Source organism: Cryptomeria japonica, chromosome 3 (assembly GCF_030272615.1).
Source record: "Cryptomeria japonica chromosome 3, Sugi_1.0, whole genome shotgun sequence".
Taxonomy (NCBI): Eukaryota; Viridiplantae; Streptophyta; class Pinopsida; order Cupressales; family Cupressaceae; genus Cryptomeria; species Cryptomeria japonica.
Genome location: NC_081407.1, coordinates 867,334,171 through 867,359,177, shown reverse-complemented (window position 1 = coordinate 867,359,177; position 25,007 = coordinate 867,334,171).

The window sequence follows — 25,007 nt, the reverse complement described above, 5'->3', positions numbered from 1 at the left end:
TTTGTATATATATGATGTAAGATCTCATTGTAGATCATCATAGGTATATGATCAAGGAATGCGATATGGATATGTAATGTGCAAATAATGTCATATCATTCAGGTAGAGGATTTGGTTGATCATTGGAGATCAAATTGGGTTTATGTAAGAGGATTTAGGCCTATGGTATTGAGCTTAACCAGAACTGTACTCAGGCATAGAAGATGTTATCTTTGCAGTTCATTCCTTCTTCCGGATTGTAGTCTGGATTTCTATTTAGTTAGTGAGACTCCTTTTGTGATGAGCAGTGCACTCTAGGATGTTGACCTTCCTACAAGTGCAGGCCCCTCAATTATAATTCACATACTTATTGCAAAAGTATTATCTGACTGTGGGTAGGCTTCCCACTGTGGTTTTTCCCTTTACCAGGTTTTCCACGTATAAATCTTGGTGTCATGTGGATGGTATTTATTCTCTGATTATTGTTTATACTTAATCGATTTAACTGTTATTCTGTTGTTTGGTTTAAGCATTCCGGTATTAAGGTTTTGGGTTCTGATATTAAAGTTTTAATTGCTAAATGTTCTAGTAATCTGTGACAACTGATTCACCCCCCCTCTCAATTATCTTCTGGTTATTTGAACTATCTAACAATAACATAGACACTATTGTTGCACATGGGATGAAGTAGACCTTGTTTCCCTTGGAGGAGCCTCTTAAGAGTGAATTTTGTACAAGTGCTAGGATTTGTTTAGTGGATGGGAGGAAATTCTTGGATGGGATGAGACATGAGAATGTGTGTTTTGCTTTAGTTCCTAAGAAGATTGAAGATCTGGAGCATGAATAATAACAACCGGAGGAGATAAAGGAGTTGCTGACATAATATGGAGACATCATTTTAGATAATGTACCTAATGGATTACCACCTGTGAGAAGTATCAGTCATTGCATGGACCTGATTTTCGAAGCCAGATTGACTAATAAAGCAGCACACCAGATGACACTAGCAAAAAATGAGGAGTTGAATAGACAAGTGTATGAGTAGTTTTAGAAAGGTTTGATCAAAGAAAGTTTGAGCCCTTATGTAGTTCTAGTGGTGTTAGCACCTAAGGAGAATGGAGAATGGAAGATGTGCACCAACTCTAGAGTAATAAACAAGATCACAATGAAGTATCAGTTTTCTTTGCCTAGGATAAATGATATAATGGATTGTTTAAGTGTGGCCAAATATTACACAAAGATAGACTTGAAGAATGGATACCATCAGATCAAAACCAGAGAAGGAGATGAGTAGAAGACAACATTCAAGACAAATAAATAATTGTATTAATGGTTGGTGATGCCTTTTGGACTGACCAATGCACCGAGTACTTTCATGAGGTTTATGAATGAGGTATTGAAGAAATTCTTGGGTAAGTTTTTTGTGTACTTAGATGACATATTGATTTTCAGTAAGACAAAGGAAGAACGTATGTTTCATTTGAGACAAGTTTTGCAGAGGTTGGGAGAAGAGAAGTTGTTGATAAACATTAAGAAGTGCAGCTTCATGAAGGAGGAGTTAGTCTATTTGGGATTTATGATATCTATGGATGGATTGAAGATGGATCTTGAAAAGGTAAGAGAAATTGTTTAATGGGCTACACCCAAAAGCATTGGAGAGGTAAGATCATTTCATGGATTGGCTAGTTTCTACCGAAAGTTCATTAGGAATTTCATTTCAATTTGTAGTCTTATGACAGAAGTAATGAGGGGAGATAGAAAGGATTTTAAGTGGACATCTAGAACAAATAGGATTTTTCAGTTGTTGAAGTAGAAGGTGACAGAGCAACCTGTGTTGGCTTTACCAGATTTTAGCAAAGTATTTCAAGTGGATTGTGATGCAGGTGGGAATGCAATTGGAGAAGTGTTGAGTCAGGAGGGAAGACCAATAGCTTATTTCAATTAAAAGTTGAATGATGCAAGGAGAAGAAATTTAGTGTATGATCAAAAGTTCTATGCCATAATTCAACCCTTGAAGAAGTGGAGATAATATTTGTTGCCTAAGGAGTTTGCATTGTATACCGATCATCAAGCTTTCTAGTACTTAAACAGTCAAGGTAAGTTGAATCAAAGGCATATGAGATGGGTGGATTCATTGCAGACTTTATTTTGAAGCATAGAAGTGGTAAGTCAAATAAAGTTGTCGATGTCTTGAGTAAAAGGAGGAACTTGTTGACAAAGATGAGAGTGGAAGTATTGGGTTTTGAGGAATTAAACAATTTGTATCGGGATGACCTAGATTTTTCAACACCTTGGAAAGCTTGTAGAGAACTGGTTATGGTGGACAAGAGCAAGTAGCTAGATTATTTCATTCAAGATGAGATGTTGTTTAGAGGAACTCAGTTATGTATACCTAGGAGCTCTATGAGGGAGAATCTGATAAAGGAGAAGCATAGTGGAGGATTAGAAGAACACTTTGGTGTTGATAAGATAGTAGACTTGGTTAGTGAAAATTAGTTTTGGCCTCAGATTCATAAGGATGTTAGGAAATTTGTGCAGAGCTATAGAATTTTCAACTTGCAAAAGGTAACAGTCAGAATATGGCAATGTATAAGCCTTTCAAAATTTTGGAGAGACCTTGGGAGGACATAAGTATGGATTTTATACTTGGATTTCCTAAGACACCAAGAGGAATTGATTCTATAATTGTGGTGGTTGATAGATTCTCAAAGATGGCACATTTCATACCCTATAAGAAGACAATAGATGCAGTGCATATAGCTGACCTATTCTTCAAAGAGGTGGTGAGACTACATGGATTACCTAAGAGCATAGTTTCTAACAGAGACACTAAGTTTGTTGGATATTTTTGGAGGACACTTTGGAAGAAGATGAAGATAGATTTGAAATAGATTTCTACTTTTCACCCACACACTGATGGACGGACAGAAGTAGTAAATAGGAGTTTGGGAAATTTAATGAGATGTTTAGTTGAAGAGAAAATTGGAAGTTGGGACTTGATCCTTGCACAAGAAGAATTTGCCTACAACAATTCAGTGAACAAGAGTACTGGAAGAACAACCTTTAAGATTGTTACCAGAATACACCCTAGAGCCATATCAGAGTTGAGAGACATCAAGAATAAAAATAAGAGGAGTGCAAATGCAGAAGTGTTTGTAGAACATATGATGATAGTACATACTCAGGTCAAACAACATTTGGAGGATATGAACAATAATTATTGTAGACACCTAAAAATGGTCAACGCTTGAGGGATCATACTTTAACATTTACGCATTGCCTCATTTTAGGTTTTTGCGTCGCATTAACATTTCTCCTATGTCACGCACTTGATTTTTATCATTTGCGAGCATCGAGTCCTTATTCTACATTCTTCATCTGTCTCGCTTTCGAATTTGGTCTTGTCGGCAACAATCTTCAGTCATGATTTTGGTCGATCTTTGTCCTTGTCAATCTCGTCGTTTTATGATCGATTTGTCATCGATCCTTGTCCTCTTCAATCATGTCAATTTGGATCAATTTGTCATTGTTCCTCGGTGCATTTATCAATCAAATCATTTATCAATCCAAAATCATGATCGAATCGATATCAATTATCCTTTGTCAAGACCTAATTGTCGTCTTTGCATTTCTAATTCATCTTCCAAAGTTTTATGATTTATTCATTTAATCTTGTTTGGCATTTTCCCTCTAGGTTAAATAATTTATTTATTTATCCTAAGTCTTCTTGTCACAATTAAATGTTTATTTAATTGGCTAACTTATTCCTCTTTTTGTGAATTAATTAATAAATGACAAATTATTAATTAATTTACCTAATTTTCTAATTTTCCATCATTTCTAATTTTCCTATTTTCTAATTTCCTAATTTTCATCATTTCTAATTCTTAATTTCCACCTTTTTTTCTAATTTCCTAATTTTAATTTCCACCTAATTAACTTGTCTCTAGTTCTCCCTATTTTTGTGCTTCGGTGGAAGCATGAATTTCTCATGCGTCATACTCTTGACATAGCAAGATGTCATAAGATTCTAGTTCTCTAACCATTGCATTGGCAATATGTCATAATTCATGACATAGAAGGTGTCATAACCTTCTTCTTTCCACTCATTTTTCCCATTTTGAAATCAATTGCTTCTAATATCCATTTCATGCTAATTTGATCTTTTTCTCCAATTTTTCTATAAATTGGATGATCTTCATCAATCAAAGCTAATTGGTAATTACTTTGTCAAAATAATCGCTTTGTCAAAACAATCACATTTCGAGTACTCTTGCGCCATAATCTTGTCTATTTGCTTTCATCTCATGTGTATGCACTTGAAGGTGAGATCCACAAACAAAGGCTATTTGGAGAGGAAAGAAGAACAATGGAGCCGCATGAAGGAAGCATTCATATCTGTGTTTGGTTTGCATAATCTTTATATTTTTAATGTTCATTTTCATGTCTTTATTGGATGTAATTAGGATAGATCATTGCAATTGTGCTTTCGTGATTGAGCTAATGATTAGTATGTGTATCTTGCTTGTGATGATTTCCGAATTCCTATGCTACAATTATAAGGAGAAATTTGATGAAAAGAGGAGACACAAGGAATTTGAAATTGGAGATGAAGTGATGGTGTATTCAGAAAAGAAATATTTCTAGTTGGAGCCTACAATAAGTTGAAGATGAAGAATTTTTGACCTTATAATATTTTGAAGAAATTTAGTTCCAGAAATGCTTATGAAGTGGATTTACCTGATACTCTAGGTATTTCACCTATTTTAAACATTACAAACCTACATCGGTATCATGAGATAGTGCAGCATATTTGGAGAAGCAGATGCCCCAAAGGGTACCTGATTAGATTGAAGATATTTTGGATAGTAGAATTAGGCACAACACCCGAGGTAAACAATGCAGAGAGTATCCTGTGAAGTGGAAGGGAAGACCAATAGAAGAATCATCATGGATTTCTTAGGAAGAGGAAGACCATATTAGTTTTCTTCTGACCCATGCAAAGTGAGGGACTCACTTTTTCATCAACCTCGGATCTCTGATGCAATAGCATCCCTGGATCTTGTCAATCTTGCATCAACCAAAAATATTTTCTTTCTGTTTTGCTTTCTGTTTTGCAGTTTTAGTATTTCTTTTCGTGTTTCTTTGCATTTTCACATCAAACCTTGTGGAACTTGATTTTTCTTGTGGACATGTTCATCTTCCTTATCTTTAGTATGCGGGACGTTTGGATCTTTTTCTAGCAAGTTATCACTTCTAGAATCTAGGATACTTTTCTAGCTCAGAGCTCTGGAACCGCTTGGACCTATTTTCTAATGGAGAATCTTGTGGATCTTTCCCATAGCTTGTGGAGCCTAATTTCATTTCTTTCAACATTCCTTGGCTTGTGGTCGACCTTCTCATGGGTCTGGACATTATTATATGTTGCTTCCAAAGGAATTCTCTTGGCAGAGGTTGACCTAGCTATTTTTCATGTTATACCTTCTTCATCGGCAATTATTTTTGTCTTGGTCGATGTGGATCATCCTAGAGCTATGAATATCATATACACCAATGTAACTAAGCATATGGAAGATAGATATTTATATAGATAAGAATAATCAGAAGATTAGGAGGTCTTGAGTTGGCTCACATTATTTCTTGACCCTGGATCCTGTATTTTGAGCATGTTGTATTCAAGTCTACATGTCGACCCTTGTAAGCCCGCATTTTGTCAGCCAGTTGTAATTGAATTCATGATATAATATAATTCAAATCATGCATTGCCTCCATCATGTTGATTTTTTTATGTTGTGTTTCATGTTAAGGAATATAAATCATAGATAGAGAATACAATAGTCTCGTAATACGCAGTGAAGACAAATTTTAATATAATTATTGGCAGTGAGTATGTGTTAATTCTGATGAGCATATATAATAATCAACATTCAATGTTATATTGACAGTGTTGATGGTCTTTGAACTGCCACGGTAATTGGTTCTTTCCCAGCAAGTGTCGATGGACATATATGTAGACCAACGTAGGGTCAAGTCCATGTAGGGGCATGACCTCTACATGGCTTATGCCATGTAGAGTCATATCCCTACAAGGACGTAGCCCTTCATTCCAATGATCACCATTTGTTAACAATGATGATGCTTTGACTTGCTAACCACCTGATAAGTATCAGGATTATCCCATTTTATTATTCTTCGAATCATGTCAATTATATATGTATATGGTAATCGCTTCAATCTGAATGAAGCTATTTCTTAACACTCCATCTTAGCAAAAGAGGATTGAATTTATGATTAAGTTTAAGAAGCAACAAATTCTAGATATACATATTCGTTTGACATGATCATTCACTCAGTAACACTTACTAGTGAAATGCTTCATATCTTAAGGAGATATGGGATATCTGATATCCAGCACACTAGGACAACAACTACTTGAAGTCTTATCAGATTACAACCTTGATTATATTGACAATTGTAACATTTATCATAATCATAGGTGAAATAATTTTAGTATCTTGATATCCGGCACATTCCGGGATAGCAATTTCATGTAGTCAATCATGACATGATTGTTATCATAATTTATCACATATGATAACAATTCAATCACAACAAATTTAGTATCAAGATTTTTGGCACATTCCAGGACAGCAATTTAATGTAGTCAATCTTGATCACCAATCAGGCTATTGTGAAGGTCATCACCTTACAATAGTGATCATTACATCACATGGAAGATCGTCACCTTCCATAATAGATACATGCAATATTGCGTTCAAGATATTCATGAATATTGTAGACACCTAAAATTGTCCAGTCTAATTAAATAAATATTTTATTTATTTAATTACTTTAGCCTAATTCTTATATTAATTAAATAAATCTTTATTTATTTAATTAATTCATTTATCCTCTGCTAGCCTTATTTCTCATTTAAATAAATACTTGTATTTATTTAAATTTTCCTTTTTCCTAAATTAAATAAATATTTTATTTATTTAATTGATCCCTATTCTTCTATTAATTAAATGAATCTTTATTTATTTAATTAATTCATTAACCTTTTCTACCTATGACACATGTCATTCATCTCTTAATTCCTACACTACCTACCCTTTCATTATTTTATTATTTTCTTTACCTACCCTCTAATCATAGCCAACCTCCTTTTACACCTCTCAATCTTATCCCTCCATTTCATATTGTGTCTTCTATATAAGGAGATGCTTCCTTCATTATCAAACCCTAACTACCTAGCTAATGAATCAAGCTAACTACTACTTGGCATATGAGATCCTACTTGCAACCACATTCCGTTCTTTGTTGAGCTCTTGTGCACATAAATTCTGAGAGCAAATATATCAAGCAAGATCAATGGAGATAGGAAGAATGGAGATCCAAACCCTATTGGACATGTGATGGTATAATCTTTGTGATTTCATTTGATTTGCATTGTCTTAGGTAATCTTCATATGTTATGGTGGATCTTTGTTGTTGTTAGGCTAGGGTTTTGTGGTTGAATCTATTTAGCCTTTCAATATTGTTTATCCATTTTCACCATAAACAAATATATCAATTACATATGATTTAAAATTAATGTTTAGAAATTTTCATTATAATTTAGTCATACCAAGTTTACCTCTAAAGTACTCTCCTTTCAACTTTGCGAGAGGTTTGGTGAATATGTTGGGTTTTTTCTCTTCAGTTCTAATGTAGGTCAATTTGAAGACATCTCTATCTACCATATCTCTTATGTAGTGATATGGGATTTCTATATGCTTGGATCGATTGTGAAAAGTTGGATTTACAAAAAGTTTGATGCAGCTTTGATTATCATAGTGAATCGCAATGGGTTTTATGGGCTTCCCAAATAGTCCAACTAGTAATTTCCTTAACCATGTTGCCTCACGTGCTCCCATGGAAGCAGTTATATATTCAGCTTCAGTGTAACTTTGAGCAACAGATGACTATCTTTTGCTAAACCAGGATATCATAGATGATCCAAGACTAAAGCAACACCCTGTTGTACTTTTATGATCAATGGAGCTTCCTGCCCAGTCGGAATCAAAATACCCTTGGAGTTGTAGCTCAACATTTTTATACTTTGGGCCAAGTCCAATAGTGCCACGCAAGTATCTCAGAATATGTTTAGCAGTCATTAGGTGAATTTCTTAGGTTCACACATGAATTGACTCAACACATTGGTAGCATAACAAATATCAGGGCGAGTCTTTACCAGATACATGAGAGATCCAATAATCTGCCTATAGTATGTAGGATCTATAGGTTCTGAGTCTAGTGCTTCACTTTTGAACTTATGAAGATTTGTTTCCATTGGGATAGATAGAGGCTTACAATCTATCATACCAAATCTGGTCAGGATATAAGTGGTGTATTTTCCTTGATTTAGGAAAATGTAGTTCTTTTTTTGCCATACTTCTAGGCCCAAAAAATAGTGTAGTAGACCTAGATTCTTTATATCGAATTCAGCCACAAGATCTTGTTTGCATTTGCAATGAGGTGATCTTCTCCTATTATTAATAAGTCATCAACATAAAGAACAAGTATTAACATGTCACCATCCAATATTCTGAAGTATATATTGGAGTCTGCTTCATTTTTTTAATATCCTAGTTTGGATAAATAACTATCTTTTCTTCTGTACCATGCCTTGGGAGCTTGCTTAAGGTTGTAGAGAGCCTTTTTTAGTCAACACACATAGAGATTTTTATCATGTGTAGTGAAGCCTTCAGGTTGTTCTATATGAACTTCTTCCTCAAGAACTCCATTCAAAAAAGCGGTCTTCACATCCATTCTATGTATCTTCCACCCTTTGGAAGCTGCAATGCCAATGATGGTTCTTACAGAAGTATATTGGCCAACTGGAGCAAAAGTCTCTTCGTAATCAATTCCTGCCTTTTGAGAGAACCCCCTCGCAATGAATCTAGCTTTGCATTTTTCAATACTACCATCTGGTGTATATTTGATTTTCAATAACCACCTTGATGAGACAACTAATTTGTCTCTTGGTCTAGGTACAATGTCCCAGACATCATTTTTTAAGATAGATTGGTATTCTTCAATCATTGCATCTTTCCAAGATTGAAAGGTTAAGGCTTCTTCAACATTTGATGGTTCAGATTTTGTGAGTTCAGTCATGAGTGCAACATAGCATGATTGACTTCTTGTTTTCTTATTCTCTTTGAAGATTTCATCGGGTTCCACATTATTTTCTTCAATCATCTTCCTTTCCCATAGTGGTCTTTTCTTGTTGTTAGGATTTCCAGCATTCTCGAAATTAGGTGATTGAAATTCATGATTTTCTATGCTATTCTCCCTCTGATTTTCAATTGTAGATTTTTCATCTAATTCTATGATTAGATCATCTTCTACACTTAGAGATAGTTTATAAGCAACATCTTCTTCAAATTTGACATCTCTACTGATTTCAATAGATCTTCATCCTGGAATGTAAACTCTGTATCATTTAGTGGTTTCACTATAGCCAACAAATATACCTTTCTTCCTGGAGGGTTCTAGTTTGGTTCTCTTCTCTTTAGGAATGTGAATATACTGTTGGCAATATAGCATTATAACAGACAATGAAGGATTGTTGACATTTCAATAACGATATTGAGAAGGTTGTTGATGATTATGGATATAACTGATTAAGGATGTTTACTGTCTTGATATTATTATTTTGTCATTGATGTCAAGAAATTGATTTTCTAATTTAGTATGATGTTGCCATATCTTGAGAAGTATGATTTGAAGAATATAAAGATGTTGGTAAAAGACACAGGAAATATTATGATGAATAAGAGGATGAATAAGGTATTCAATGGGCAACTATTACCGAGTCAAACAATGATGAGATCATGATGTTTAGATTGTTTTAATATCATACATATGTTGTAAATTGTAAGGTTAATACTATACTTTGTTACCAAGCAAAGAACCTAGTCGGTAAACCCTAAGGTTATCGCTATCTGTTAATGAAGGCGGAATGTCTACCAAGTGAATTTTAGTATTTACCGAGTTGTAACCGAGTTGTAACCGAGCTATAACAGAATGCATTAAATGGTTACATGTGTTATTTAATGAAGGAAGCTGATGAGCTGGAACTGATTAAATGATTGGTATGCCATAAATAAAGTTTGTCAATGAATCTATGGCAAAGAAAAGTTGGCATGAAGATCTACAACACAGATTGAACCGCAATAACCTAGCACAAGTTCCAAGAAATATATGCAAGTTCCTAGGCAGGGTAAAACATTTTTAGATTGAAAGATGCATTGAACCTGGACAAGATTGAAGATCTGATGGCTATGATTGATCATGGGAAATGTGATCAAGGAGATTAAGCAGTTAGCTAATTGTTTATAAATAGGGAACTATTGATAAACAATGTATGTGGGCAAGTGTATGCATAGGGATGCTACATAGTGATTACCGAGCACAAAAGCTTGAAGACCTATTTGAATAACAGAGTATAGAAGCCCAGTAGATAGACAAGATTAGTTCTATGTCTAGATTGTATTAAACAAATAAGAATTTTCTTTAGCATTTTAGATGTGAAGTTTCAGATAGATTTTTTATTACTGTTATTTTGTGAAAGTGACAGAAAATCTCTTAACTGAGTGGACTTAACAGTCTTATTTGTAAAACCCTCTAGCAAGGTGACATTCTGATTGAGTGTTTGAAATCCTTTAACAAGGTTACTTCTAACAAGGTGAAGATCCTAATAGATCTGAGGGAAATCCCTTAACCAGGTCACATCTAGCAATGTGTTTGTAATCTTTAACAGGATTTGCTTTTAACCAAGCATACTCTAGAAGAGTATATTTCTTAGTGGGTCCAAAATCCCACAGTGGTTTTTCCCTATTTGGGTTTCCACGTTAAATTTGGTGTTATGAGGTTTATGATGTTTATATGCTTTTGAGTTTGCATGTTTAACAGTTTTGGTTATATTACTAAAGTATATGTTACCAAGGTTGAATCTAATGTTTTTATGGAAGATTAAGTTTGTATGATTCAAGCCCCCCCTCTCATTGTTGGTATTTTCATATGGTTTTGTCATTGTTGTCAACACCTGCTTAATTCACCTACCTTGGAGATCTAGCAACATTCACCGGCAAGCAGTAAACTGTGCAACAGTTACCGGTATATGGTTAACCGGCAGGATATAATGTTCATCGGTACTTGCATTGACATGGAAGACACTTGGTAATGTCGAAGACATCATGTGGACACTTTACTTTGAAGTAATAATCATTGGTATATTCTCATTTGTATATTTGCTTTTACCGACAAATAGGTCTAGGTTATCTAGGGTTACACCGATAGGTTTATCTTTTCCAGATCAGCATGGCACGCTATGGAGATGATTTATTATTGTTGTAAATGCATTTAACTGACATGTTCAATTGGTTATTGCATCGGATATTGTATTGTTTGTAAAATGTTTTTATTGTAATAGCTTGTAGAGCCAACCTACTAAAATTGGTCTTAGGGTATGGTATACATGTAAGATCTTATTTGTAAGATCAAATGTGGAATGCAAAAAAGATTTAAGGAAGGGTATATGCGAGATCAAGCAGGGATATACACGAAGACATCATTTGAAGGTGAAGTTAGGTTTTTGTAGAAGCATATCAGCATTACACCGGTACTGAATCCATCATATGAAGATGCTATTTTGTGTAGTACATTCTCATTGGATTTAACCATCCAACTATAGTCAGTGTGACTCCCATTTGTGATTGAGCAGTGAGCTCTAGGCTGTTGGCCTTTCTGCATGTGTAGACCCCTCTTTGTACACTTACTATCTGCAGTAGTATCATCTGATTGTGGGTAAGGTTTCCCACCGTGGTTTTTCCCCTTACAGGGTTTCCACGTACAAATATTGGTGTCATGTGTTTTGGATGACTTTGTGCTTATGTTTCATGCATTAATTCTTACCGATAGAGCAATTTTTTGTTAACACTATTTACCGACATACTTAACTGATTTACCGGTATTAAGCATTAAGTTGGTTAATAAGATTTTGGTTTGAATTTATTTGACAACTGATTCACACCCCCTCCCCTCTCAGTTGTCTCCAAGAGCTACAATTGGTATCAGAGCCTAGTCCTCTTTTTGCAGAAGTTTAACAACTTAAGGAGATCCAATGTCTACTAATTATTTCAGAAAGGATAGTCCTAAACTTGATGGAACCAACTATGGGATATGGAAAATCAGAATGGAGACACATCTTAATTGCATTGGTAAAGACATCTGGGAATTTACTAAGAATGGTTATACTGCTACTGTAGCTGGTCAGATTGCTCCCATTACTTTAGCTAAAGATGAAGAAAATGATTGCAAAGCAAGAGAAGCACTTTTGAGCACATTATCAAATCAATAAATCATGGGATTATCAAATAGATCCACTACAAAATCTATTTGGGATCATTTGGAAACACTGAATGAAGGGGATTCCACAGTCAAAATTGCAAAACTTGAAAGCTTCCGAGTCAGGTATGAACATCTGAAAATGGAAGAAGATGAAAGGATTTCTGCTTTTATGGAAAGAGTAAATAAAAATTGTTTTGGGTATCAAATGTTGTGGAGTAACCTTGAGTGAAGATGAGATTGTTTCAAAAATATCAAGAGGTTTTCCACTGGCATATAAAATGAAGGTTACTGCTATTAATGAGTTGAGAACAATGCCTAATACATCAGTAACTAGGGATACATTGATTGGAAAACTTTCAGCTTTTGAAATTGAGGAATTTGGTCCTGTTGCTACTATAAAAACTGATTTGGCCTTCAAAGCATCAACATCAACTACTCCATCTTTTGAAAAATCGGACTAGAGAGCCTTTTATGCAAGAGAACTTGAAGAAACCAGGAAGGAGAATGAAGAGCTTGAAGAACTTGAAGCACTATTTGCAAGAAAAATGCCAAAAGGTCCAATTGGAATTAAGTATGAAGGTAAAGCACCCTTTAAATGTTTCAACTACAATAAGATTGGTCATATGGCTTCAAGATGCCCTGATAGACATGCTAGACTAAGAGAAGAAGCTAGAAGGACATACAAACCTACTCCTGAATATCAGAGATACAGATTTAAGAAAAACAAAGATAAATCTTGTTACATTGCTGATGAAGGTGTGACTGATGATTCTGATGAGGATCCAACAGACAATGGATGGGTCTTTGTTGCTATAACAGAAGATCAACTGGTACCTATTGCTCAACCAGTAGAACAAGCCCTAGCAGTTAAAGTTGAATCAAAGGATGAATGGATCATTGACTCGGGATGCTCACATCACATGACTGGAGACAAAGGTAAATTCTTGAACTTTCAAGAATACAATGGAGGTTTAGTAAGATTCGGAGATGACAAAGCCTGTTCAATCAAAAGTAAAGGTTCAATATCTCTTGATGGTAAACATAACACTGACAATGTCTACTATGTTGAAGGATTAAAACATAATCTTTTAAGTGTTGGTCAATTAGTTGAGAAAGGTTTTTAGTTACAATTTAAAAATGGAAAATGCAAAATCATGAATAGAACTGGTTTCGAAATTGCAACCGGTAATCAGACTAGAGGTAATATCTTTCATTTGAATAACAGTGAAAAGGCATGCTTAATTGCACATATAGATGAAAGTTGGCTATGGCATAAAAGACTATGTCATGTAAATTTTGATTGCATGGTAAAAATCAGTACTTCTAAGGCAGTTAGAGATCTACCTAAAATTGTGAAACCTCTTAATACAATTTGCAAGGAATGTCAATTTGGAAAACAGGTTAGAGCTAGTTTCAAAAGCATTCCAGAAAAATCCAATAATGCTCTTGATTTAATTCACACTGATTTATGTGGTTCAGCTAGAACTAAAAGCTTACAAGGTGATAGATATTTCATGCTAATTATTGATGATTATTCTAGAATGTGTTGGGTTACTTTTCTCAGAGAAAAATCAAAATCTCTTGGGAAGTTCAAGCTATTCAAAGCAATGGTTGAAAATGAAACCGATAAGAAAATTAACTGTTTAAGATCAAATCAAGGAGGAGAATTCACATCTAGAGATTTTAATACATTTTGTGAAGTAAATGGAATCAAAAGACAGTTATCAGCACCTTGGACACCACAACAGAATGGAGTTGTTGAAAGGAAAAACAAAACTATTTTGGATGCAGCAAGAAGTATGTTATCAGAAGCAAATCTACCACATGTGTACTGGAGAGAGGCAGTAAGCACTACTGTCTATACATTCAACAAAGTTCACATCAAAGGTGAAACCGGTAAGACCCCTCATGAACTATGGTTTGGTAATACTCCTACTCTTAAGTATTTCAAAAATTTTGGAAGTAAATGTTATATTAGAAGAGATGAGTATATTGGCAAGTTTGATCGTATAAGTGATGAAGGAATATTTCTTGGTTATTCATCTAAGAGTAAAGCATATAGATGTTTTAATAAAAGATTACAGAAAATTGTTGAAAGTAAAAATGTAAAGATTGATGAACAATTCAAAGGAACTTCAAGGTATATAGACTCTGAACCGGTAACAGGAATTATGACAAATGAACCAACAATAAATCCACCGGTACAGAATGATGACCCAGTTACTCCGGTATCATCAAAGGATTCCACAGTAATTGAAGAACAACAATAGACTAAGACACCCTGGTATGTAAGACTGAATCATTCTGAAGATCAGATAATTGGAAGCAAATTTAAAGGAGTCATGACAAGAGGAAGATTGGCTAATGAAGAGGTATGTCTTATTTCTCAAATTGAACCATTATCTGTCAATGAGGCATGTGAAGATAAATTTTGGATTAAAGCTATGGAAGAAGAATTAGGACAAATTGAGAAAAATAATACTTGGACATTAGTTCCTTAGCCTAAAAATAAAAATGTAATTGGAACCAAATGGGTATTTAGAAACAAACTCAATGAAGATGGTAAGGTTGTCAGAAATAAAGCAAGACTAGTGTGTAAGGGATATTCTCAAAAAGAAGGAGTTGATTACAATGAAACCTTTGCACCAGTAGCCAGAATTGAGGCAGTTAGATTATTCTTGGCCTTTGCAGCTCACAAGGATTACAAAGTTTATCAAATGGATATTAAATCTGCATTTTTGAATGGAGATCTTGAAGAGGAAGTCTATATTGAACAACCTAATGATTTTCCTTGACAGATGACAATGATATGGTTTGCAGATTAAGAAAAGCTCTGTATGGATTAAAACAAGCTCCAGGAGCTTGGTATGCAAGATTGGATAAGTATCTTTTAAAGATTGGTTTTACTAAAGGAAATGCAGATGGCAATTTATATTACAAAGTAACTAATGATGACATCTTAATAATGGAAGTATTTGTTGATGATATAATCTTTGGAAGAGAAGATGGATTATGCAAAGAATTTTCTCTTGAAATGCAGCATGAATTTGAAATGTCTATGATTGGAGAAATAAATACAAAATTAGGATTACAGATTTTACAGACTGATAAAGGCATATTTTTTAGTCAATCTAAGTACTTGAAAGAACTACTTAAGAAATTTGGGATGGAAAACTCTAAACCGGTAAGCACACCTATGACTACAAATGACAAATTATCTCAAAGGGATGAATCTACACCTGTTAATCCAACTAGATACAAATCTATGATAGAAGTTTTACTGTATTTGACACAAACCAGACCTGATATTATGAATGCAGTATGTATAGTTTCTAGATTTCAGAGTAATCCTAGGGAAAATCATGAATCAGCAATAAAAAGGATTTTTCGATACTTACAAGGCATAGCAAATCTTGGATTATGGTATCCTAAAGATGAAAATTTTGATCTATACGCATACATAGATTCAAATTGGGCAGGAGATGTGGATGATAGAAAAAGCACCACTGGAGGAGTATTCTTTCTTGGAAAGAGATTAGTTTCTTGGTTAAGTAAGAAACAGAGTTGTACATCTTTATCAACAGCAAAATCAGAATATGTTACAGCAGCAACAAACTGTACACAGGTACTTTGGCTTAAGCAAATGTTGAAAGACATAAAGGTAAAATGCAAGGAACCTATTACTATATATTGTGATAACACTGCGGCAATTGATATATCTAAGAATCCTTTATTACATTCTAAAACAAAACATGTTTCTATCAAACTGAATTTTCTAAGGGAAAAAGTTGAAGAAAAGGAGATAAAATCGGTTTATGTGAATACTAAAGAACAGCTTGCAAATATTTTCACAAAACCTTTGCCTAAGGAAACTTTTGAGTATCTCAGAGATCAGCTCGGAGTCTTACCTCCACCGGTAGAGACTTAGACAGTTGATGATTGTCATCAACTGGCAGAATTAAATGGACAAATCTTTTATTCCGGTATTTGATGAGCAAGCTACTTCTCAGGGGGAGTAGTTGGTATATTGAATTGGTTGGTATTTTGTATAAACTTAACTTTTTGTGACTTTGGCATTTGATGTCAAAGGGGGAGAGATATATGGAAAAACATTGGGGAGAGATATATGGAAAAATGCATTATCTTTTTGAGGAGAGATTGGTATTGAAAATAAATCTTTGAATAAACACATTTTACTCTCAGGGGGAGAAATGGAGATTGTTGATTTTTGTACTTGGCATTTCTGTTTTGGCACTTTGATAGTTTTTCCATCTTGTGTTGCCATCAATTTCAAAGGGGGAGATTGTTGGTATTTTGGTATGGTTTTGTCATTGATGTCAACACCTACTTAATTCATCTACCTTGGAGATCCAGCAACATTCACCGGCAAACAGTAAACTGTGCAACAGTTACCGGTATATGGTTAACCGGCAGGATATAATGTTCATTGGTACCTGCATTGACATGGAAGACACTTGGTAATGTCGAAGACATCATGTGGACACTTTACTTTGAAGTAATAATCATTGGTATATTCTCATTTGCATATTTGCTTTTACCGACAAATAGGTCCAGGTTATCTAGGGTTACACCGGCAGGTTTATCTTTTCCAGATCAGCATGGCACGCTATGGAGATGATTTATTATTGTTGTAAATGCATTTAGCCAACATGTTCAATTGGTTATTGCACCGGATATTGTATTGTTTGTAAAATACTTTTATTATAATATCTTGTAGAGCCGACCTACTAAAATTGGTCTTAGGGTATGGTATAAATGTAAGATCTTATTTGTAAGATCAAATGTGGAATGCGAAAAAAGATTTAACGAAGGGTATATGCGAGATCAAGCAGGGATATACATGAAGACATCATTTGAAGGTGAAGTTAGGTTTTTGTAGAAGCATATCAGCATTACACTGGTACTGAATCCAGCATATGAAGATGCTATTTTGTGTAGTACATTCTCATTGGATTTAACCATCCAACTGTAGTCAGTGTGACTCCCATTTGTGATTGAGCAGTGAGCTCTAGGTTGTTGGCCTTTCTGCATGTGCAGACCCCTCTTTGTACGCTTACTATCTGCAGTAGTATCATCTGATTGTGGGTAAGGTTTCCTATCGTGGTTTTTCCCCTTATAGGGTTTCCACGTACAAATATTGGTGTCATGTGTTGTGGATGACTTTGTGCTTATGTTTCATGCATTAATTACCGATACAGCAATTTTTTGTTAACACTATTTACCGGCATACTTAACTGATTTACCGATATTAAGCATTAAGTTGGTTAATAAGATTTTGTTTTGAATTTATTTGACAACTAATTCACCCCCCCCCCCCCTCTCAGTTGTCTCTGGCACCTACACTCATCTTGTTGGCTATTGGATCTGAACTTACATTTAGTATCAGAACTATCAATTGGTATCAGAGTTTTGGACTCTAGAAGAAAAGTTTAAAGGAACTTGAGTTAAAGATCCAAAGATGTTTAAGAGGGATGCACCAAAGCTGAACAAGTCAATTTTCTCTACATGGCAGAAAAGGATGAAGTTGCATCTATCAAGAGTTCGAGAATATGTTGTATACTATCTAGAGAATGATTTTGTTACACCGAGCACCTATCCATTGACTATGGAAGAGATAAAGGCAAAGCAAGAACATATCCAAGCAATGATTGAAATAACATCTACATTGACCAATTTAGAATTTAATGATCTAGAAGGCTGCAATGATGCAAAGGCAATGTGGGATAAGCTCATATCAGTATATGGAGGAGATGAACATGTTCAAAGAGCAAAAGTAGATAGTCTAAGAGGATAACTTGAATCTATGAGGATGAATGAAGGTGAGAACATAACTCAGTACAGTACAAGACTAAAGGAGATTGTCAATCAAATCAAAGGAGTAGGTGGAACTATTGAAGAAAAGGATATAACAAGTAGGTTATTAAGAACCCTTCTACCGTCTTATGCAATCCAAGTCTCTGCAATCAATGAATTGAGGTATGTACCTAATATGCTAGTTTCTTTAGATGCTACTATTGGCAAGCTACATGCATTTGAGTTAAGTAACTTTGATAACAAAGGATGTTTGTTAAATAAAGTTGAATCTGCATTTAGTTCTTTTCATCTTCATGAATCTAATGATTTCAATAAAAGAAAGTATAAGTACTCTGAAGGAGATCACAGTGGAGCAAGTGAAAGATTTCGTAAGAACATGGAAGAAGTACACAAACTGTATGAGGAAATCAAAAAGCAAGAAGAGTTTGAAGTACTATTAGCCAAAAGGTTACCGAGAGGCAAAGGTAAGTACAAAGGAAAATTACCTTTGAAATTTTTCAATTGTGATAAAATAGGACATATGGCTTCTAACTGTCTTGACAAAGATTCTACTGAAAAGAGAGATTACCGAGATGATAGACAAAAAGATAATATTACAAAGGACATCGAGACTTCAGAAGAAGAGATAGAAAGACATGCTTAATAGCTAATGAGGAATCCAATGATGATAAATCAGATGAAACTGATATAGAGGAAGTAGTTTATGTGGCTATCAAAGATGGATCAGATGAAGAAAGGTATGAAGAAAAAGCCCTAATATCTCACATAAACACTAATGATTCTTGGATCATAGATAGTGGATGCTCACATCATATGACAAGAGATAAACACAAGTTTGTTATATTAGAAGATTATGATGGAGGCTATGTTAGATTTGGTAATGATGCACCATATCCGGTGAAAGGTAAAGGATATATAACACTTCTTGACAATGCAAGATGCAATGATGTTTATTGGGTTGAAGGTTTGAAATACAATTTGTTGAGTGTAGCACAGCTAAACAACACAGGTTACCGAATAGAATTTCAAAAAGGAATTGTGAAAGTTCATGACAAGAATGGAAAGTTAGCTGCTACCAGGACACAAACAAAATGTAACTCAGAACATACTCTAGAAGAGTATATTTCTTAGTGGGTCCAAAATCCCACAGTGGTTTTTCCCTATTTGGGTTTCCATATTAAATCTGGTGTTATGAGGTTTATGATGTTTATATGATTTTGAGTTTGCATGTTTAACAGTTTTGGTTATATTACTAAAGTATATGTTACCAAGGTTGAATCTGATGTTTTTATGGAAGATTAAGTTTGTATGATTCACCCCCCCCCCCCCTCTCATCTTGTTGGCTATTGGATCTGAACTTACATTTAGTATCAGAATTATCATATACACGTGACAACCAAAAATTCTTAGATGGCTTAAGTCTGGTTTATGTCCTGTAAATGCTTCTTCAGGTGTAATATTCTCTAGGATTGAATGAGGGCATCTGTTTTGAATATATACAGTAGTATTTGAGGCTTCAGCCCAAAATGAGATATGTAGATTTTGATAATGCATCATTGCTTTAGCAGCTTCGATGATGGTTCTGTTTTTTCATTTTGTGACTCCATTCTATTGAGGATTATAAGGTACACTAACTCCCTCTTAATCCCAACAAAAATGTAGAATTATTTAAAAAATTTAGAGATGTATTCACCCCCATTATCTGATCTTAGAGTCTTTATTTTCTTCCCAGTTTGATTTTCCACTAAGGCTTTAAATTCTTTGAATTTTGATAATACTTCATTTGATTCCTTGAGTTTTATGAAATAGATCCAAGTTTTTCTAGAGTAGTCATCAACAAATATCACGTAATACAAGAAACCCCCTAGTGATGGTAATGACATTGGACCACACAAATTAGTGTGGACAAGTTCTAGTACAACTTTTGATTTCTCCTCACTTGAGGGAAAGGACCCTTTTGAGTTCTTCCCTAGAGCACATCCTTTACAAGTTCCAACATGATCAGATTTTAGATTGGGTAATCTTGTGGTAATCTTTCCTATAGAAGGTAGGGCACTAAATCAAAGATGTCCTAATCTTCTATTTCAAATTTCATTATAGTTTGATACTTCCAGATTTAGTGCTTGTTTTTTAATATTACATAATTTGTATAAACTACCATCTCTAGATCCTATAGGAGTAGCATTCTTTATATTAGAATTTTTAGGACAGAGTAGGACTTTATCTTCATGGAAGGTAACACGATATCCTTGATCAGCTAGTCCTGAAATGGAGACCAAATTCCTTTTGATACCTGGTACAAAAAGAACATCTTTCAATTGAAGGGTAACTCATGTTCATAATTTAATTGAGTAGGTCCCAATTTCTTTCATGGGATAGGTAGAATTGTCTCCTATTGTAACTTCTTCAGTTGAGTGGCCTTCAAAGGTTTTGAATTGATCTCAAAATCCGGTTATGTTTCGAGAGGCTCCACTGTCGATGATCCACATATGCTTGTTTGAGTTTAGTTCACTTGATAAGGCTAGGAAAAATAGAGGATTCTCTACTTCCTTGACTTTAGCTATGGTTGCTTGAGTTTTCTTTCTTTCTGGACAGAATCTGTGAGTGTGTCCAAATTTATCACACTTGTAGCATTGAATCTTGGAGAAATCTTTTCTTTTGTGGTTATTTCCTCTCTTCCGTTTGAACTTCCTTTTCTTTTCTGTGTTGCTTGTGTTAGCATGTAGTGCTTGAATTTCTCCCTCTTTGTTTGGACCCAATCCTCTTGTGATTAGCTGAGATTCTTCTTGAGTGCAATCATTCTTGAGTTGATCAAATTTTGGTAGTGTCGGACGAGCACTAATGCCTTGAATAAAAGACTCCCAACTGGATGGTAATCCCTTAAGTGCTATTAGAGATAGCTCCAAGTCATCTACATTATTTTGAATAGTTGATAATTGGTCTTTTAACTCTGAAATCCTCATGAAATAGGAAGTAATTGATTCTCCTTTGTTCATGTAGATATGCATTAATTGCTTCTTTAAGGTGAGCAACATGCTTGCATTATTTATTTCATATGAGTTTGAAATGGTCTTGAACATATCATAAGTTGTAGTAAGTTTTGAGATGGTGGGAAGAATGTGATCTTTAACAGCATCAATTATGATTTTCTTAGCTTTGTTATTGTGTCTTTTCCAGGTTGTTTTCTATGGCTCGTCTTCAGGCATCTTAGTGTCTTCTTCTATGTATGTATCTAATTCAAGTTCTTGAAGAATTGTTGTTATTTGAATTCTCCAAGAGACAAAGTTGGATGTGCCTTCAAGTCTATCCTCCACTCTAACGTTGTTCACCATGATTGCTTTCCTTTGATTCTTAATGCAAGTCAAAAAAGAGTTATGTTTTATTTTTATTTTTTTTATTGTTTCTCTACCAACCTAGCTCTGATACCATGTTAAGGAATATAAATCATAGATAGAGAATACAATAGTCTGGTAATACGCAGTGAAGACATATTTTAATATAATTACTGCAGTGAGTATGTGTTAATTCTGATGATCATATATAATAATCAATGTTCAATGTTATATTGACAGTGTTGCTGGTCTTTGAACTACCATGGTAATTGGTTCATTCCCAGCAAGTGTTGATGGACATATATGTAGACCAACTGAGGGTCATGTCCACGTAGGGGCATTACCTCTGCGTGGCTTATGCCACGTAGAGTTATGTATGTACGAGGACATGGTCCTTCGTTCCAATGATCACCGTTTGTTAACAGCGATGATGCTTTGACTTGCTAACCACCCAATCAGTATTGGGATTATCTTGTTTTATTATTCTTTGAATCATGTCAATTATATATGTATATGGTAATCACTTCAATCCGAATGAAGCTATTTCTTAACATTTCATTTGTTGCATAGTTCGGAATGTTCTCTTTGAGAACTCACTCCTTTCATGATTGCACCATTCCTCTAGTCTGAACACCTTTATTTCTATATGTTGGCAACAATGCGGAAAACTTAGAGGGGGGGATGAATTAGTTTTCTCACAAACTTAACTAAACTCAAACACAATTTCAAATCTAATAATTAACAATGAAAGCACAATTCAACACCACATCAATAACACACATAACACCAAGATTTTTGATGTGGAAAACCCGATTAAGGGAAAAAACATGGTGGGAACTTGCACACAATGAGATAATACCCTATTAGGAGTAAATGAAATATTACAATGGGGAATGCACATGCATTCAGGCACACTGCCTAGAGCTCACTGCTCAAATCACATAACAAGAAGGGCTAAAACCCTTGGGAAGGCTCACTTCCTTACAAATACATTCAGATTACATTTGGAATATCATGACTAATAAAATAGCATCTCCTCATGCCTGGTTTTAGTTCTAGTTAAGCACACAACACAAACTCTGCTCTTTCACACTTCTCCTTGACTACAAAAAGATCAAATCATTTTTCACACTTCTCCTCGACTACAGCTCAACACTTATCACAAATTACAAGAATATAACCTTACACGCTACAATGTTACATACAAACCAAAACAATATCGGCTAAGACATAGTAGGACCTAAACCAACACCTCGAACATGCAAAACCTTCAAAAATTATGCCTCAAATATCCGCAACATGCTACAATCATCATGAATATCGTATAACACAAAGAACACCACTTGATCAAAAAAAATGATCAATAACGTGTACAACGATCAATGTGGACCATCAAAACAGATAGAACGTGATCTAGAAATATCCACAAGCATCATGAACTACCATAGCAACAACCGCAACATCACCACATACTAGAAATTTCATCATCATTATACCAAACCTCAAGAACATCAACTCTACTAACTGACAAACAAAAAGATTTACTTGTGGACCTCCAAATCATGAACCATTTGAATTGAGGACACACATGAATGTCCCAAACACTCTGCCAATTCTGTAAACCAAGATATTGCGATTCTAGATCAACATGAAGCAAAACCCAAAATACTGATCAACACAAACAACTGAATACAAACCTCAATATGGGATCTCATAACTCAATCAAAACAACATGCAGACCACTAAACTTTAGCTAAATCGACTAGAGATACTTATCTCAAAACCCTTTAATCTGCAATAACTCATCTGCAACACATTGGCCAAACCAACTCATTCAATCTAATTGCAACACTGGAACACATAGAGGAATGTGTTGACATCAATGACAACACATCATTCCAGCAAAATTCTCAACAATATACAACAATCTGCCCCTTTGGCATTCATGGCAACCTGTGAATGTGAAAAACAATCAATGCAAAGAAAGAAATCAACCAACAATGTCCACATAACTCTCAACAATCTCCCCCCGCGATCATGCACATGATATGGTAGTTTTTCACATGACTCTCTCCCCCTTTGACATCAATGGAAAAGGCACATGCAAGTCATGATTCTTTCACCCTTACCAGATAATCTCTCCCCCTTTGACAAACAACTAGATCTAAACAACTAAACCACAACGTTGACTACTCCCCCTGAGTAGCAGCCACCACTCATCAATCCAGATCACAAGATATCTCTGTTAAGTCCACCAACCTTATGCAACTCAATGCATCTTAGTTCTCATCGAGAGGGGAAATCACCCCTAGATTCTCTATAAGATACTCAAAATATATATTTAGGCAAAGGCTTCATGAAGATATCTGCAATTTGTTCCTTTGTATATACATACTCCAATCTGACTTCCTTCTCAATCACCTTCTCTCTCAAAAAATGAATTTTGATTGATATATGCTTAGTCTTTGAATGCAGCACTGGATTCTTAGAAATGTTAATATCACTTGAACTATCATAGTATATAGCAATAGGCTCATCAAAAATAACTTTGGTATCCTTCAGCATTTGCTTCATCCATACCACCTAAGTACATTTTCTAGCAGCAGCAATATATTCAGCTCCTGCAGTAGATAAAGAAATAGCATTTTTCTTCTTAGTCATCCATGAAAACAATCTCTTTCCCAAGAAAAATGCACCACCACTAGTAATTTTGGGTCATCATCATCACCTGCCTAATCAACATCAATAAAATAACTCAAAGTAAAATCATCATCTTTAGGATACCACAAACCAAAATCAACTATCCCTTTCAAATATCTGAAAATTCTCTTTACAACAACAACATGAAATTCCTTAGGATCATCTTGAAATCTAGCAACAAGACACACAACATTCATAATATTTGGTCTAGTCTGAGTCAAATACAACAATCCAACAATCATAGATTTGCATCTATTCTTATTTGTTTTCAGAGAATCATCATCCTTAGTCAACTTACATACGGTCACCATAGGTGTACCAACTGGCTTTGCATCATCTAAACCAAACTTCTTCAATAATTCCTTCACATACTTAGAATATGATATAAAAATACCTTTGTCCAACTGAGTAATTTGCAATCCCAAACAGAATTTCATTTCACCAATCATAGACATCTCAAACTCATTCTCCATATCATCGGCAAACTTCTTGCACAAACCATCATTTCCACCAAAAATAATATCATCAACAAAAACTTCAACAATTAAGATGTTATCATTATCAATCTTGAAGTACAGATTACTATTAGCAGTACCTTTATTGAATTCAAGCTTCATCAAATACTTATCCAATCTGGCGTACCAAGCTCTTGGGGCTTTCTTCAATCCATACAGTGCTTTCTTCAATTTCCAAACCATATATTTCTGATCTATCAACTAAAATCCATCTGGTTGCTCAATATAAACTTCCTCTTCCAACTCTCC